Consider the following 17,581-nt stretch of genomic DNA (forward strand, 5'->3'; position numbering starts at 1 on the left):
GGTTGTGAGAACTGAAAAAATTACTGGGTACCCAGAGACAAGAAAAAACATGTGCTTAATGGCTATAACTAAAATTAAGCATGAATCATTACCTGAGAAACAAATGAATAAAATGTATTAGCAAAAAATTTTTAAATGAACTAAATATTTAAGAAGGGCATAAACTGAAGTTATCTTGAATATGGAGAAACCACAAAAGAAATTACAGAAGAAAGTATTAATGTGACAGATTCTTTACAAGGTTGAAGAGAAATGCTGTCTTTAATAAGCAAGTTCAGAAACTTTTCTAACAAAATGCTTTTATTGATCTTTCTTCTATAAATATTTACTTTTAATCTGACCCAGGCAATCAAATAAGAGATCTTCATTTCCCTCCATCAGATTTTCCACATGTCTTCACACAAGTGCTCAGATCCTTGTATTTTACAAATTACATATGTCAATACATTTTATCATGGTATCATATGCTATTTTCATTAAAATCTCATGAAATTCTAGATGCTGAGGATACTTCAGCTTCTTTTTTCCCGCCCCAAGATTATTTCAGATGAAAATATATACAAAACAAATATTTTAAAATTATTAATATAAACCTAACACATATTCAAAGGAGAAAAAAAAATCACAGGACAGTTTTCCAAAAAGGCTGTTCTCATGTGAACATACACTCTTAACTAATGAATAAAATGCTCAAGATTGGTAGCATCTTTTAGTAAGGTTTACTATTGTTTGCCTGAAACTCCAGTACTTTGGCCACCTCATGCGAAGAGCTGACTCCTTGGAAAAGATTCTGATGCTGGGAGGGGTTGGGGGCAGGAGGAAAAGGGGACGACAGAAGATGAGATGGCTGGATGGCATCACCGACTCGATGGACGTGGGTTTGGATGAACTCTGGGAGTTGGTGATGGACAGGGAGGCCTGGCGCGCTGCAATTCATGGGGTCGCAAAGAGTCGGACACGACTGAGCGACTGGACTGAACTATTATTTTCCAACCTTAAGATTCTAGAGTGCATTTTATCAAATTCATTCATTTGTGTTGTTTATTAAATTCTCTAAGGCTACTGATTCATGTGCTTAAGTGTGAGAAAAAGACAAAGAAAAAAATCACCACAATATTATAGTCTTAAAAGTTATTATTCATATTACTTTCATACAGAGGACCCCTTGTTTAAGACCAAAAATAATAGGCCAATTGAGACTTACGCTTAACATTTAATTGTATGAATAAGAATGAAAATTTAGGCCCAATATAACAAGAATATTTTCCCCTTGATATACTGAGCATAAAAAGTATTCACATCTGTTTCACTGCTTTGCCTTCTTCATGGGCTTAAACCTGCCAAATTATTCCATTTGATTTCAGAGAATTCTCATATGGCAATCTATTTTATTTACTTTATCTTCAATAAAATGGTTCAGTGAGCATTAGCAACTCTAAGACACAAGTTTCAATCAGTCTTCAGACAAAGGCGTCAATCTATATTAGACCTACTGTCCTGTGAGTTGTAGCTAGAAAGTTAGATAAGGTAGGGCAACAGTGAAAATGTGACAGAGTCTTAATAAAGCCAAAGTAAAGAGAAAGAAAGCTCTCCCCAGGCTCTCACAGCATAGCTTACACAAGACCAGGTGCTGGATTCAACACACGAAGAACTCCTTAATAAGGCTAACAGCTAAAGTAGGCTTCAGACTCTATCTTTATTTTACATGACACCTACAGTAACAGTTCTTTGTATTCCAGCAGATAATAGTAAAAACTTGAAATGCCAATAGTTAAAAATGAAGTTTCATATTCACCCCCTGGATATCGTAGAGGGGAAAAAAAAACCTGAAAACACTCAAGCTGCATAGCAGTTCTATAACATTTTCATGCAATTACTAATGTAACAGTAGTTTCAGTGGATCTTTCCTTATAAATTTGTATGACATTTTAAATATAGTTGGTGGATTAGAGTTTAACCACAAAACAATCAGTAAGTATGAGCAACAACTCATTTTGGAAAATGATATGATTAAAGACTAATTCCAAGAAATGTTGGGCAGTACTGTTAGATGTCATGAAAATGCCTCCCAAAGCACAAACTTTGTAATAAGTGATGCTGGTTCACATTTGATATAGGCTGTAAAAAGCAAATTATTGTAATGGTGCTCTTCCCAGCAAATAAGACCATTAAAAATGTGTTTAATGTTCAGTTGAAGTGAAAAGCAGGCCAGATTTTGTATAATGGTACCAAAAATTTTACTAGTGGATCACTCCAGGCCATAAATTTGATATTACAAATGTAAACTCTCTTTTTCTTACAGGAACCAGTTTCAATTTTTCCCTTTGTAAAAAATATAATGCTGCATTTTCAGACATTTCTCCAAAGAATACATACAGATGGCTAACAAACACATGAAAAGATGCTCAATATTGCTCATTATTAGAGAAATGCAAATCAAAACTACAATGAAAAATCATCTCACACCAGTCAGAATGGCCATCATCAAAAAGTCTATAAATGATAAATGCTGGAGAGGGTGTGAATAAAAGGGAATCCTCTTGCACTGTTGGTGGGAATGTAAATTGATACAGCCACTATGGAAGACAGCATGGAGATTCCTTTAAAAACTAGGAATAAAACCACCATATGATCTAGCCATCCCATTCCAAGTCATATACCCTGAGGAAACCAAAATAGAAAAAGACACATGTACCCCAATGTTCATTGCAACACTATGTACAATAGCTATAACATGGAAGCAACCTAGATGTCCATCAACAAATGAATGGATAAAAAAGTCGTGGTACACATGCATAATGGAATATTACTCAGCCATAAATAGGAACACATCTGAGTCAGGTCTAATGAGGTGGATGAACCTAGAGCCTATTATACAGAGTGAAGGAAGTCAGAAAGAGAAAGATAAATATCATATACTAATGCATATTTATGGAATCTAGAAAGATGGTACTTGAATTTATTTGCAAGGCAGCAATGGGAGAAACAGACATAGAGAACAGACTTATGGACATGGGGAGAGGGGAGGAGAGGGTGAGATGTATAGACAGAGTAGCATGCAAACTTACATTACCATATGTAAAATAGATAGCCAATGGGAATTTGCTGCATGTCTCAGGGAACTCAAACAGGGGCTCTGTATCAACCTAGAGGGGTGGGATGGGGACAGAGATGAGAGGGAGGGTCCAAAGGGAGGGGACACATGTACAGCTATGGCTGATTCATGTTGGTGTTGGACAGAAAACAACAAAATTCTGTAAAGTAATTATCCTTCAAATAAAAAATAAATTAATTAAAAAATATATATATAATGCTGTATTTTTGCCCAGGTTCTATCATTACAGTATAATCAATAGGAAGAAAATTTTGAATGACAGTTTAATGTGAATTTATACAAAAATTTGTTCTACTACTTGCTGATACATACTTCTCAACTCACTTTCCTGGAGACTGAATGAATTATTTTTCTAACTTAAACATTTCAAAGCAATGAACCCCAAATATGTGTACATATATCTAGATGCTTTCTTCACAACTATAAAGACATTAAAGGAGAACGATGGAAAACTAGTATGATAGATTAGTAGAATAGATTCTAAAAGCTCAGACTCTGTAAAGGTAAGAGTTTTTTTTTTGTTTTTTTTTTTTGTTTGCTTGTTTGTTTTTTAACTATTTCAAACAGCTCTTCTAAAAGAGAATCAGCACCAGACTAGCACCCAGATCTACCCAGTCCTGACACTCCAACACTGATGTACTCAATGAGCAGGAGACTAAAAGGGGCCTCTTCATATTATAAAATCAGTATTCCAGGTGAGATCTAAACATTTCACATTTTCTTCTCACTTAAGCCCACTTTCTCATGAACATGCATGCCTTCCCCATGACACTTACTTTAGAGACCACATATTCAGTATACCTGTATACTGTATTAATCTTTGTCTTTCCTGCAAAGTCCAGAATAGTAATGAAGTTTGTGGAAATAATTTTCAGGGGTAGTATATAATATATTAATTATCTACTGTTACATAACAAATTACCTCCAAATTTAGCAGCTTTGGACAAAAAAAAAAAAAAAAAAAAAATTATGTCAAACGGTTTCCGAGGATCAGGAATCCAGGAGTAGTTCAGCTAGGTGGTTTAGGCTCAGGCTTCCTCAAGAAGATGCAGTTACTGATAGTTCCTCCCTGTCTACTGGACAGAGGGAACAGTTCCTCACCACATGGGTCTCACCAAGTCAGCTATCCTCCCCTAGAGCAAGTCATGAGTCTGAGAGAGAGAGAAGGGAAAGGGGAAGGAAGAAGGGAGGGGGCAAAGAGAAAAAAGAGAGAGAGAGAAAAAAATGGAAACAAGAAAGAATACCCCAAACAGATGTCCTAGTATCTTGTATAACCCAATCTGAAAAGCAATATATTATTACTTGTACCATATTCTAGTCAACTGGCCACAAGACACAAGGTACATGTGGGAGGGAAAAATACAGTTGTATGAAAACCAGGAGATGGTGATCATTAAGGACCATCTTAAAGGCTGCCTATCACAGCTCACCCTCTGGACCCCAAGATTCACATTCTTCCCACGTGCAATCAGTTTCAAACATATAAGTTATACTGGATTCCTAAAGGTCATTTAAGAGATACACTTAAGATTACTGAGATACACTTAAGATTACACTAAAGATCTAAGATACACTTCAGATTACTGAGTCAGTGTAAGAGCAGATAATTTATAAAAACCATCCTTTAAAATATGATTCTCAAACTGACCACTGTTCTGAATTAAGGAGGTATTTCATATATTTGAGCTTCCCTTCTTGCCTTGGAAATCCCATGATCAGAGGAGCTTGGAGGGCTATACAGTTCATGGTGTCACAAAGAGTCAGTCCTGACTGAGTTAACTTTCACTTTCATTTTTCAAATATTTAGTAAATGTTTCTTAAGATACGATTATATGCAAGGCTACACGTGATACACACACGATACTATCAGGAAAAGTCCTGAGTTGGCTAAAAAGGAGGAAAGAAACAGGGCAAGTGTAAGGGAGGAGGCAGAGATGTAAATGGGCTTTACATTTACTGAAGACAAGGGAAAAGAAACAATAGGATATACACTGACAAAGATGTGGGCAAGTTTAAGGCAAGTACACATATCAGTGTGATAAGGAGAAAATGTTGGATACTAGGGTTTTGTCAGAGCACCAGGGAATGCTGTTTTAGTCTGGTGGTTAGCCAGCTTAAAATAATGGATCAATATTAGGCAGAAAGAAATGGCCCATTGAAACTTATACTATAAGCAGAACTGAGGATAAAATTTCACACTTAGTGACAATATTACTTTTTTGTTAAACCTTACATAATTTAAAAAAATAAAATGATAGTTTAAAGTAATTTTAAATTAAGAAATTTAACATGCTGTGGCAGATAAACTTTAGGGTGGTTCCCAGGTTTATGCCCTATGTAAGTCCCTCCCCTTGCATGCAGGCAGGACTATGACTTGCTGCTAACAGAATCTGGCAAAGGTTATGGGATGCTATTTCAATGGTTATGTTAATATATACACACACACATAGATATATAACTCCATTTTTAGAAACTCTCCTACTAATTTTAAAGATGCAAGCTACTATTATGTGAACTGTATATGGAGAGGGTCACATCGATGAGAACTGTGGATAACCTCCTGGACCTGTGGATCTCAGTCCCATAAAAGCAATGAAATGGATTTGGCCAAAGCCCAGTAAGTTTGGAAGAAGACCCTGAACTCCAAAGGAAAATGCAGTCTAGCCAATATTTTGATTGTAGCCTTGTAAGATACTGAGCTAAGCCATACCTGGACTCCTGACCCATGGAAATTGTTAACATAATAAATGTATGCCATTTTAAGCTTTAAAATATTAGTATACAGCTATCAAAAATTCATACACATGCTAACAAAATCACAGAATGCACATTTACAAATTAACTCCTTTTTACCATTTCACAGACCAAAGTTAGAATGCTAGTCAGGACACTGATCAAGTGGCCTGGAAAATACAGTCAAACTTTGAGACTCACGTTAATAGGGAACAAAATAAAACTAACTTAAAAAAAAAAAAAAAAGCTTACTATTCTCTTTATATGTATTTACACAGTTAGTCCTTAAATCAACTCTAAGAAATAGGTACTATTATCTCTTTTTTCTAGATTCAGAAATTAAGAGTTAGAGAGTTTAAATGACCTATCTAAGGTTTCACATATGGTAGGTTTGTTTTTGAACCATAATTCAAATCTAAGCAATATGATTTCCAAGCTTACATTCTCAACAGCGATATGCTACAGCCTCTGTATTTACAGTTTTATTCAGTCTGTTTCATTTTACCAAAAAATGTGTGCACACCACATATTTGAATCGCTTGTCCAGCCCCTCCTTAGCCAAATCATCTTCCTGCATAGTTCATTTATTTTTTAATAATTTGAAAATTAGAGCAAATATTTTGTCAGGTATGATGCCTAATTTTTATAATTTATGAAACTTATAGCAATATGTATAAGTATGTGAATGAATTTTTTTCTACTCCACTGAAATAACTAAAACTGATCTTTTATTTGAATTTAATACTCTTACAATAGAAACTCTGGAAATAACTGTAAATATTATGAAGTAAAATACACATGTACACACACACACTTTAAGTAACCATTTACCCATATACACAATCTCAGTTGGAAGCTATGTGGAATATTTTAGTTCCTATTTCGTATAATCTAGATCAGGTTCTGCAAACCTCTATGAGAGGTAAAATGGGGATAATTGTTTGAAAACAAATACTCACTTTAGGGATTTCTGGAGGGAAAGGAATGGAAGAGTGGAAAAGAAAGAAGAAAATGAGTATTTCTTGAAAATAGCTGTGCATTTTAATACATACACAATTATGTACCCTTCTGGGAAAAAGACTCTCTATTTTCTAAAAGTCATTTCTTTCATGGTTCCATGATGTTCACTATCAGGTAACTCCTACTTATAAATCTAAAATTCCCCTGCTATTACTAAAACAAATGTCCTATTACTACTCCACAAATGGGAATTTAATATTAAAGGTCTCACAATGACAGGCTATATCAACATAACCATTATCCATGGTAAGAATAAATAACACAGAAGAAAAAAAAGATTGGGTGTAAGCAGATCTGAGTTCTAATAACACATAATTATTTATTATTAACTATAATATCACAATAATCTACACCATTTTTTTCCAAGTCCTTGAAATTCTTTTCCAAAACTTTTAGTTTTTCCACTTACTAAATAATGAATAATAATGGCCACCTTACTTAAATCATAAAAAATGAAACAGTAAAATTAATGAGTTTAATGAAAAAGTAAAATGAAGTAAAAAGTTATCAAAATGTTTCCAAGTTTTTAAATGCTAAATACATGTAGATTCATTCTTTTTGTTTTTGGGACTTCCATGGGATGACAGAGGATGAGATGGTTGGATGGCATCACTGACTTGATGGACATGAGTTTGAGCAAGCTCAAACTCATCAGTAGTTGGTGATGAACTGGGAAGCCTGACATGCTGCAGTCCATGGGGTCGCAAAGAGTTGGACACAACTGAGCAACTGAACTGAAATGATTGTGTTTGTATGTCTGACAGAATTATAAAGTTGGGACAAAACAAGCAAAATTCCATAGGCAAAACAGTACCTAAGAAATAACTGACTACATGATTCAAGTACATTGACAAAATTCTCTCAGGGAAGATATGGAGCATCTATCTAGATAAAGTTTTAGAAATGGCTACAGCAATTTAGGCATCACAGCGAGGATCCTTGAGACCCATCTTACATTTTTGGTGAACCTACTTGATAAAGAATTCTGATGTAGCATGGGCAAGAAAAAATCGTAATTTTAAGAAGTCAGAGCATCAGGGTTCCCCTTTCTTTGGGGGTAAAGACTAGAGAGGGAAATGATGTAAACAACTCATCTGGAATTTTTTTTCAGTTTTCTTTTTGTAACTATATAATTACAACTTTGGCCCCCTATAACATAACTGCTTGACTAATACCATAGTCAAGAAGTGACACTGAAATACTAATTTCACAGAGATATTATAGCGTAAGAGTGGGAGATAGAATCTGCATCTCTTGGAACTGCAACTCATACTATCTCTGTGGTCCTTGCTTTGTAACAAACAATGGAGTTCAAGTTCTCTAAAGTGGCACTGTAAATATCAAGGAAAACTACCATTATATTGAAAGAAGTATAACATTAAAAAAAAAATGATTTCTAAATAGCTGACTTGCTAGATCTCAAGGAGTTTATTTTAAAAAATCAAACTTTCAAGAAAAAATCGTTAGTAGTATGCTATTCCGGAGAAGGCAATGGAACCCCACTCCAGTAGTTTTGCCTAGAAAATCCCATGGATGGAGGAGCCTGGTAGGCTGCAGTCCATGGGGTCGCTAGGAGTCGGACACGACTGAGCGACTTCACTTTCACTTTTCACTTTCATGCATTGGAGAAGGAAATGGAAACCCACTCCAGTGTTCTTGCCTGGAGAATCCCAGGGATGGGGGAGCCTAGTGGGCTTCCGTCTATGGGGTCGCACAGAGTCGGACACGACTAAAGAGACACAGCAGCAGCAGTATGCTATTCTCCCTAGTTTCTGACATTTCTAGATTCTCCTAAGTATCAACTGGATCTTAATAAAATAGTACTGAAAACATCAGTATAAATAGGCCAATATAGTGGTAACAGAAAATACTTCAAGTGCTTTTCTTGTCTAATCATTTATTCCCAATATTTCAAAATCAAATTCACATTCTTCATATATTTGTGTTAATTTTCAAAAGACAGTGAGATCAGGTTTAAAAGGAAGAAGGAGCACAATAAGAAATGAAATAAAAAGCCCAAGAGAATAAACAGTGATAAAAACTCCTATTGCCATGCATGATATGTCTCTATGGTTCACTGATAGTTTTTGTTTTTGTTTTTGTTTTTTTAACCTTTGAGCAAAGATACTTAACCAAAAACTTAAAGCACAAAATAAACCTTAGAAAAACATAAATAAGCACAATGAATGAAAGAGACTTATCACCAAAAGGCCACTTACCTATTTCTCCCAGATCTTCAATAAGACTTGCAAGTCAACCTTGATATGGAGCCCTAGGTAAATTCAATTCCAGTATCACATTAGAGCAGCCCTGTTAATAGAGACAAACAATTGTCACTGCTTTGAAAATTAAGTTTCCATTTATGTCCCAATTAGTTCAATGATTTCACCATAAAACATACTAAACCTAAAGGTAAGTATAAAGCATTCTTTGCTTTGGGAATCTTCAAACGTGTATAAAATTGCTTTCCTACATTTTGGAAAACTTTAAAGCCACTGTTTGGTACAAAGCAAGGACCATAGCAACAGCACTAAGCACACTTTCAAGAAACAGATTTTACTTCCCATTCTTATACTGATTTTCCAGGTTTAAACTTTTGATGATTAAATTTTGTAATTTATAAGAATAAAATTATTTATGTCTCAAGGTTCCCAAATGAAAACATGACTGATTTCAATTGCCTCTTCAACACATACTTAATGAGTTTTGTAGGTCTTTCCACAATTAACAAATTAATAGTAAGCATTTCTTCTCCCAGGTCAGAAGGTGTCTGATATGCTACTAGGGAAGAGTGGAGAAGAACTAATAGCTCCAGAAAGAATGAAGCAGCCGGGCCAAAGCCAAAATGATGTTCAGTTGTGGATGTGTCTGGTGATGAAAGTAAAATCTGATGATGAGAAAAACAGTACTGCATAGGAACCTGGAATGTTAGATTCATGATTCAAGGTAAGTTGTGAGTGGTCAAGCAAGAGATGGTAAGAATAAACATTGACATCTTAGGAATTGGTGAACTAAAATTGACAGGAATGGGCAAATTTAATTCAGATGACTATTGCATTTACTACTGTGGGCCAGAATTCCATAGATGAAATGGAGTAGCTCTCATAATCAACAAAAGAGTCTGAAATGCAGTACTTGGGTGCAACCTCAAAAATTAAAGAATGAACTTGGTTCATTTCCAAGGCAAGCCATGCAACATTAGAATAATTCAAGTGTATGCCCCTACCACAGTTAGTGAAGAAGCTAATCAGTTCTACGAAGACCTAGAAGACTTTCTAGAACTAACACCAAAAAGAGATGTTCTATTCATCATTGGGGATTGGAATGCAAAAGCAGGAAGTCAAGAGATACCTGGAGTAACAGACAAGTTTGGCCTAGGAGAACAAAATGAAGCAGCACAAAGACGAACAGAATTCTGCCAGAGAATGTACTGGTCATAGCAAGTACCCTTTCTCAGCAACACAAGAGATGACTTTACACATGGACATCACCAAATGGTCAATACCAAAATCAAACTGACTACATTCGTGTAGCCGAAGATGGAGAAGCTGTATACAGTCAGCAAAAACAAGACCTGGAGCTAACTGTGGCTCAGACCATCAGGTTCTCATGGCAAAATTCAAGCTTAACTAAAGAAAGCAGGGAAAACCACTAGGCCAGCCAGGTACAACTTAAATCAAATCCCTTATGAATATGCAGTGGAGGTGACAAATAGGTTGAAGGTATTAGATGTAGTCAACACTGTGCCTGGAGAACTATGGACGGAGGTCCATAATATTATACAGGAGGCTGCCAACAAAACTATCCTAAAGAAAAAGAAAAGCAAGAAGGCAAAGTGGTTATCTGAGGAGGCTTTACAAGTAGCTGAAGAAAGAAAAGTGAAAAGCAAGGGAGAAAGGGAAAGAAACATGCAACTCTGATTGCTAGGGACCACATGAAAAGCTGCAAGGAGACTGAACCTAAGTCTGCAACAGGAAAGAGTACCGTGTTCAATTAGCAATGCTTCCACAGGCACTGAAAATGATGAATGACATCATACACCATGCTCACTGAACATTTAGGCATTTCAGTAATTTTATTTAAGTCATTTCCAAACACTTTTGGATGAAAAATCCTTTCTTCCAATGGAACCTTGGTGAGAGGTCAATTAATTAAGCAGATAAAAATGAAACATTCTGATTGAATCAGGATCCCAAATACTCAGTACCACCATTATTCTTTCACCAGTTACCCTGGGGGTATTCTAGGAAGCTTAGATATATACTGCAAAGCATAACTTGAAACCACTGTTTTAATCTTAAGTATTACATAACTCAAAGTTACAAAAATATAGGTAATTTAAACTCCTGTTCTTAACATTCTAGCATTCTCTCTCTGTTGCTTCTGTTCTCCATATTTCTCTCAATGACAAAATTTTGCATAGCAGCAGACTCCACCCTTGACTTTACTTATGCTAATCTTTCTTCCCCAGTCATTTCTTTCCTGCTATATGCCACCAAAAAAAAAAAAAAAAAAAATTCTTATGAAAATGTAGCAGCCTAAATTGTTTTCTAATTCCACACTGACTTATTTTTCACTTCCCCATATTCAGAGATATCAATTTTTCCTAAATCAACCTATAAATTCTAGATTTTCAAATAAAATATAAAAATCCATTTTAAAGTGTGTTATAAAATGTCTATTATTATCAAAGTTAAGTTAAAAAATGCAGGGCAAAGAGAAGGATCTCACTCTATCAAATATTAGGATACACAACAAATTCAGGGACAGATACAGAGGTACAGATTTCAGAAATAAATTCACAGGTTAATGATAACTTTATGTATGATAAAGATGATATCAAAAGTAAAAGAAAAGGTTGGTGCTGACTCATCATATAGAGAAAGGAAAATAGTCTCAGAATATGGCAAAAACTTAGCTCCTTATTTTACACCAAATATAAATTTGAAATTTAACTAGATTAAAGAGCTTGGTGGCTCAGATGGTAAAGAATCCACCTGCAATGCAGGATTTGATCCCCGGGTTGGGGAGATCCCCTGGAGAAGGTGATGGCTACAGACTCCAGTTAACCTTGCCTGGAGAATCCCATGAACAGAGGAGCCTGGCAGGCTACAGTCCATGGGGTCTCAAAGAGTCGGACAAAACTGAGCAACTAAGCACACATGCACACAAACAATTTTAAAATGTGAAAGTTGTCTTTTCAAAGCTAATAGAAAATATTCAGGTGAGTTTTTTGAAAATTAGAAGTAAAAGGCAATTCTGAAACAAAATGTAAATAATGAGGCATAAAATTAATGACCTTTACTAAGCTAAGATCAGAATTTTTCAGTGACTAATGGTAGCAAGTGAAGAGGAACTAAAAAGCCTCTTGAAAGTGAAAGTGGTGAGTGAAAAAGTTGGCTTAAAGCTCAACATTCAGAAAACGAAGATCATGGCATCTGGTCCCATCACTTCATGGGAAATAGATGGGGAAACAGGGGAAACAGTGTCAGACTTTATTTTTTTGGGCTCCAAAATCACTGCAGATGGTGACTGCAGCCATGAAATTAAAAGACGCTTACTCCTTGGAAGGAAAGTTATGACCAACCTAGATAGCATATTCAAAAGCAGAGACATTACTTTGCCAACAAAGGTCCGTCTAGTCAAGGCTATGGTTTTTCCTGTGGTCATGTATGGATGTGAGAGTTGGACTGTGAAGAAGGCTGAGCGCCGAAGAATTGATGCTTTTGACCTGTTGTGTTGGAGAAGACTCTTGAGAGTCCCTTGGACTGCAAGGAGATCCAACCAGTCCATTCTAAAGGAGATCATCCCTGGGTGTTCACTGGAAGGAATGATGCTAAAGCTGAAAGTCCAGTACTTTGGCCACCTTATGCGAAGAGTTGACTCATTAGAAAAGACTCTGATGCTGGGAGGGATTGGGGGCAAGAGGAGAAGGGGATGACAGAGGATGAGATGGCTGGATGGCATCACTGACTCGATGGACGTGAGTCTGAGTGAACTCCGGGAGTTGGTGATGGACAGGGAGGCCTGGCATGCTGCGATTCATGGGGTCGCAAAGAGTCGGACACGACTGAGCAACTGAACTGAGCTGAACTGAATGTTGCCAAAAGCTGTGTGAGGTCTGGCTGTTTGCTGCTCAAAAGCCAATTAATAGGTCAGGTTGGTGGAAAGGAAAGTTTGCTTTATTTCATATGCTGGCAACTGGGGAGGGAGGGCAGATGTCTGTCCAAAGGACAACTCCCCCTGCACTGGCAACCAGTGGGCAAGAGCTTTTATAGACAGAAGTGTGGCAGGGGGACTAGATGCAGAAACAGCAGTCATCTCACAGGTATCTTCAAATTGGTCATCAGTGGTCTGACTACTGTCATCTTAATTGTTTTAGATACAGTTAATTATCAATTCCAGGATCCAGTTGTTTCCATTTCTTTGTGATCAATTCTTGGAATTGTAGTAGCTTATGCTGTGGGTTTGAGAAAGAAATGGCAACCTATTCCAGTATTCTTGCCTGGGAAATCCCATGGATAGAGGACCCTGGTGGGCTGCAGTCGATGGAATAGCCAGAGTCAGACATGACTTAGCGACTAAACCACCAGCACCACATGTCATGGGAACAGTCTGGTCATCATATAGTTAACTTCTTCCACCTAGTGTTTTAGTATCTATAAGACAGCTCATTGGATAAGGTTCAGAATATTATCTATATCCCTGTAGAAGGAATTAAAGGTCCTTGACTATACTTAATGAGTACATTATTTGGTTTCCTTTGATTGTTTTCCTGTGTTTTCACATGTTCTCATTTTTCTAATTAAACTTATTATTTGACGAAAGTTTTCCACAGACAAAAGACAGGCAGAAGATATGGGGGGAGGATAATAGGGTCCAGTTCTGTTTCATCTGACATCATAGATAAACTGAGAGAAGACCTAATGCCAACAAAGAATCAATATTAGAATACTCAGAAGAAACTAATAGAAAAATAAGTAAAAACTTGAAATGGCACTGCCTTAAAAGGGGAAGCCAGAACAGCTCTCAAGTAGTTTAAAATGCTCAAAATCACTTATCAGGAAGATGCAGATTAAAATGATATACCACTTACGTCATCAGAATAGCATAAATCTGAATACTGGAGTCTACCCAGTGTTGTCAAGAATACAGAAAGATGAGCTCTCTTGTTTACTGCTGGTGGAAGCTAAACAACAGCTATTCTTAAAAGGAGTCTGCTGCTGCTGCTGTGTCGCTTCAGTCGTGTCCGACTCTGTGCGATCCCATAGATGGCATCCCACCAGGCTCCCCCGTCCCCGGGATTCTCCAGGCAAGAACACTGAAGTGGGTTGCCATTTCCTTCTCCAATGCATGAAAGTGAAAAGTCAAAGTGAAGTCGCTCAGTCATGTCCGACTCTTAGCGACCCCATGGACTGTAGCCCACCAGGCTCCTCCATCCATGGGAATTTCCAGGCAAGAGTACTGGAGTGGGGTGCCATTGACCTAAAGTGCCAACCTGTTTTTTATGGACCCAAAACACTTATGTAGAATTCTATTATAGCATCTATCAGCTTAGTTTTTATTTCACTTTTTTATTGATATGCCATTCTCTCCCATTAATTTCTCCATTTTCATTAACCAAAATTAATGTTTAAAATAGATAAATCAAGTAATGTCAATAAGCATATCATTTATAATTATGGTTATAAATACCAGAAATGTGTTCCTTCTGTATAGATGGACTGGACAGTGGGAAGGTGCAAGGCAGACATCTGCTATTTTTCACTATAATAAACCTTCTGTTTTATTTGTTTTTTAAACTCAGCACATGTATTTCTTTAACCAAAGTTCATTTTAAATAAAAAAGATAAAGCAAGAAGCTAATTTTAAAAATAAAAAACATATCAAGATTGCAACATATAGGTTTTATTTAAATAAGCATGTCTTATTTTAGTAACTTAAACCTCAAGAAAAAAAAATTTTTTTAAGTCATTGAATATTGATCACAGTGATCACTTAATTATATACCAAATGATCACTTAAATTAGGGGGGAAAAGCTGAATTTAAAAAAAATGTTAATTAAAAAAAAAAACCTTAAGCCAGTAAAGAAAACTAAGAAATCGGAGAAGGCAAGAGCAGAGCCAAAGAGACAAATAAGAATTTTCTCACATTCACACACGTGGATTCGCTGCTGACGGTATGTCAGGCACTGTCCATGCTCTGAGATAAGCCATAAATCTGCTCTCATGAAGTGTGCAGTATAATGGGGAGTATGTATGATTTCAGTGTGCTGAGCAACATGGCACGCACATATGTATACACACACAAGGGCAGGATTCAATTTAAGCTGAGATGTTCAAAGATGTTCTGAATGGAAGTTCACATTTACAAATACTCCCTTGTCTATTTCTTTTAGCCTTTTAAATTGGATTATATATTTATTTAAGAATTGCTGTTGTAGAAGAGGAGAGCATAATTCAAGCATTCCCAGAGAGTTTGAACTCTTTTCTTTTAAGGGACTGTAGTAAACAAAGTGAACAATTACTAGGTAGTTTAATTTTCTTGTCTTTCCCTCCCCTGCCAGGAACTCCCTGATACTCAAAAAAGAGATTTGTTTTCTTAACATGTTACTTGGAACTCTTTGTTTCTACTCTGTCTTTTAATTAACAACAATGAAGATAGGTCCTAAAAGAAATACTACCATTTAATCATTTCCAAACAGAAAAGAAAAAAAAAATTACCTTGTGCAAAGCTTAAGCATAATACAAAATATTTTGTTTAGTGAATGTTGTGATTTGGCAAAATACACTAAAATCTGAAATAAATAAAATACATTTTCATATAGGTCATAATGTGTAATTGATGTTCAAAAGTAAAAATTACACTAACATTTTACATACTGTTTTCATAAGATATAGTTATATCTTTGAAAATTCAGCATAGGTCTTCTTAGAGAATAGTGAAACTTAAGGATTATTTTATTATCTCAAACTAGCTGCTGCTGCTACTGCTAAGTCGCTTCAGTCGTGTCAGACTCTGTGCGACCCCATAGACGGCAGCCCACCAGGCTCCCCCGTCCCTGGGATTCTCCAGGCAAGAATGCTGGAGTGGGTTGCCATTTCCTTCTCCAATGCATGAAAGTGAAAAGTGAAAGTGAAGTCGTTCAGTCATGTCCAACACTTCGCGACCCCATGGACTGTAGCCCACCAGGCTCCTCCGTCCATGGGATTTTCCAGGCAAGAGTACTGGAGTGGGGTGTCATGCTAGCTAACTACAGTCAAATCTGAGAACACAAATAAACATTGGTCACAAAGGTTGATAGCATAACCAACGTTTCAGTGACAAGAAAATAATCAAACCCCAGCAGAGCAACAAATTTATAGGCTTAATTCTAGTCGTTGGGCAATGGGGATGTATGCAAATAGAATAAGAGAAACAATAACAAGCTTCTGATAAATAGGGAAAGATTTTTTTTAACTTATTTAGAAGGCAGTCCATATTCTATGAGTTATTCCATTCCCACCAACATTTATGAAGGGTTTGGGACGTGCTTTGCAAAAGGTATTTCTTTTTTTTCTTTTGCATCAGGCATTTACATGATAGGAGCATCATATCTTTATCATTTTGTACAGATGTTGCAATTATCAAGAAAGAAAATAGTTAGGATTTTTTAAAGCTGGTTCTGCAAAGGCTAAACACTATGAAACCTCCAAAAGAAATATAGAGAGCTTGCTACAATTAGTATCCTAACTGTGATTATTATGAACTCCATAAGAAAAGGAATGTTTTTGTCTGTTTAATTCACTTTTGAGCCCAATAAATCTAAACCATTGATTGAAAAATAGTAGGCACTAGATAAATGTTTGTTAAATGGATCTATTAATCTATTGATCAATCAACATGGGACTGGATAGGTACGTGCTGTGCTTAGTCGCTCAATCATGTCTGACTCTCTGCATAATACTCGAGCCATACTTAAGTGACGATTGCATATAATGCAAAGCTATTGAGCATATAAACATATACACATAAATAGTAATTATAGGTAATCTACATGAGATTTATCACATGAGTTTGGTTTTCAACTTATTCTTCTGTCATCTCTATACAGCACAAGATAAGAAGAGTTCCTTCAGAATTGCAAAGAAGAGGTATTTTAATTATCAAAACTTATATTCAATATCTTTTGGCCACAATGCATAAATAATTAAAGCATCATCTTAGCAGAATGGGGTCTCTGCAAGCTTTATTCTGGTTTGATTGACCCACTTCTTGGTTAATAGCATCTGGATCTAAGAAAGTGAAGCAAATAGTGCTCCAGGTGCCACTATATCCCAATCAAACCATTAAGGAGATATAGTCATAGGAGTTGGACTGAGATTAAAAAGTTCACTTTGAAAGTAACTCAAATCACAATGAATGTTAACTTTGCTGATATTATGGGCACAGTTCAAAACATACTAATTCAAAGTTAGGACAATATTACTTTTCGTCACTTTTCACATTAACAAATCTGTTTCTAGCTTTGAATTTAAAATATCTATATTTTAGTAGAAGATTCAGTCAGATAGGTAATATAAAAATTAAACTTAAATCAATGAGTAGACAAACCCTATTGGTTAGGTGGAAGGTGAATGAATAAGCAGCCATTAAAGGAAGAAGTAATGCTAGGTCAGTTACATACAGGATTCTGCTCTCTTAGACTTCATTCAGGGCAAAAGTCAGAGCTG

At 36.1% G+C, this 17,581-nt stretch overlaps 1 protein-coding gene across 1 annotated transcript in view; it reads right to left on the bottom strand.

Annotated features, from left to right (window-relative positions):
* FOXP2 (forkhead box P2) overlaps positions 1-17,581 on the bottom strand; it is a 624,182-nt gene that overhangs the window by 431,862 nt on the left and 174,739 nt on the right. Inside the window, exon 5 of the mRNA XM_055590318.1 lies at positions 9,088-9,178. The gene's annotated coding sequence lies outside the window, so the exon portion shown is untranslated. The remainder of the gene's footprint in view (positions 1-9,087; positions 9,179-17,581) is intronic.

The sequence above is a fragment of the Bubalus kerabau genome, chromosome 8 (genome assembly GCF_029407905.1).
Source record: "Bubalus kerabau isolate K-KA32 ecotype Philippines breed swamp buffalo chromosome 8, PCC_UOA_SB_1v2, whole genome shotgun sequence".
Taxonomy (NCBI): Eukaryota; Metazoa; Chordata; class Mammalia; order Artiodactyla; family Bovidae; genus Bubalus; species Bubalus kerabau.